Genomic DNA, 1553 nt, shown 5'->3' with positions numbered 1-1553 from the left:
TCTCAGAAGCTGGAAATGTTTTCCTTCTATTATTTCCTCTTAAAATAAGTAAAAAGGGCCCAAAGAGGGTAACCAAACTGCACAAAGTTTCTCCATCAGGTACATGCTTCGCGCCCATTTCTGAATGGGCAGAAATGAGGCCTTAGCCTAATGTTTGTTCATACTTTCTGTGCTGAAAACTCTTGTACCCTATGAGGCCTTCCTGCAGATTTTTTCTATACCCACAAGTTTGATGGCTGCTTAACCTCTTCGACCTTTCAGAAGAAAGAGTCTGGAAAAAGTGAATCCTGTAGCTGCCTCGGTTTTGCCATAAACTTCCATTCCCTATACCCGTGCAGCTTCATCTTAAATGGACAAATGACTCCTCTCTCTTGTAGAGATTGCTCGGGGTGAACTCTGGAACATCTCTGGTCATTGAGCCCAGAGGCCCCTGAGGCGCTAGTGACCTGTCACAGAATCTATCCACTTACATGCCATGGAGCCTCTAGCCGATCCCTCTTGTGAGGCCGCCTCAGAAGCTGTTGGCTCGTGCAGCTTTCCAGGGGCGATCTCCTGGATCTGCAGCCCTCGGGGGTTAGGAACTAAAGACCCAGTGGTGGTGGTGGAGACGGAAGAAGACTAGGGCCAACCCAGGGTCTCCAGAGCCCGAGGACCGAGGAGACGGTGATAGGCGTGAGCTGTGAAGAAAGGCTAGTTGCTGGGAAGGTGAGGGAGGTTTTCCTGTCCTGTCACCAGGAAGAGGAAGCATGCTAACTGCTAGTAGGCCTGGGGGTCTCTCTCCCAGAGTCAGCAGTTTCAACAGCGTGAGCAACGGTGGTGAGGTCAGCACGACCGCAGAGGCTGAACCCTGCGGGGGGCGGGGTGGGGGGTGCGAGGTGGGCAGGGAAGCCCCGACAGTTATGTAGCTGGGCCTACTCAGGGTTCCTGTAGACCAGAACACAGGAGGTGTGGGGCTGCGGTGAAGGGCGGGTCGAGGGGCTGAGCCTTGGGCTCTCCAGCTTCATCTCTCACCCCTCACATTAAGCATGCCATGACCTTCCACAGCTGCCTTAGGGGTTATGGGTCTCCTCACGGTCGCTGCTCCTTCCTCCCCAGCACGCTGGGCAGGCCTGTGCTACCTGTGCGTTCCCTCAGCCTTGCACAGACCACCTGCAGAGAGCTTGCCACATGCCTTGGGCTTTGTCTCTCCCCCAGGACGGTCTCCTCTGAAGTAAAGTGTTTCCAAGAGCCGGAAGTGTTCCCTTTGGTGTGGAGTATCCACAGCAGAGTGCTGGACCTGGAGGGTGCTGAGGGCTCACCGGATTTCTAAAGGACAATGAGATCTGTGACCAGAGAACATTGGAGAGTAGCCTGTCCGCTCTGTTGAGAGGAACAGGTCAAGAGTCCACCCTGAGGACTTGCTCTCAGCCGTACTGAGGCATCTGATGTTCCCCTCCAACCCCAGTGCGGTTGTTCCTGGAGAAGTGGGCATGACGACAGCTGAATGTGAAGAAACAGACTAGCGTAGGGCTCTTGTGCTCTTGTGGCAGGAGGAAACAGCCTGGGAAGGGGTT

Source organism: Lontra canadensis, unplaced genomic scaffold (genome assembly GCF_010015895.1).
Source record: "Lontra canadensis isolate GAN:19392208 unplaced genomic scaffold, GSC_riverotter_1.0 scaffold169, whole genome shotgun sequence".
Lineage (NCBI taxonomy): Eukaryota > Metazoa > Chordata > Mammalia > Carnivora > Mustelidae > Lontra > Lontra canadensis.
This window is presented reverse-complemented; position numbering follows the sequence as displayed.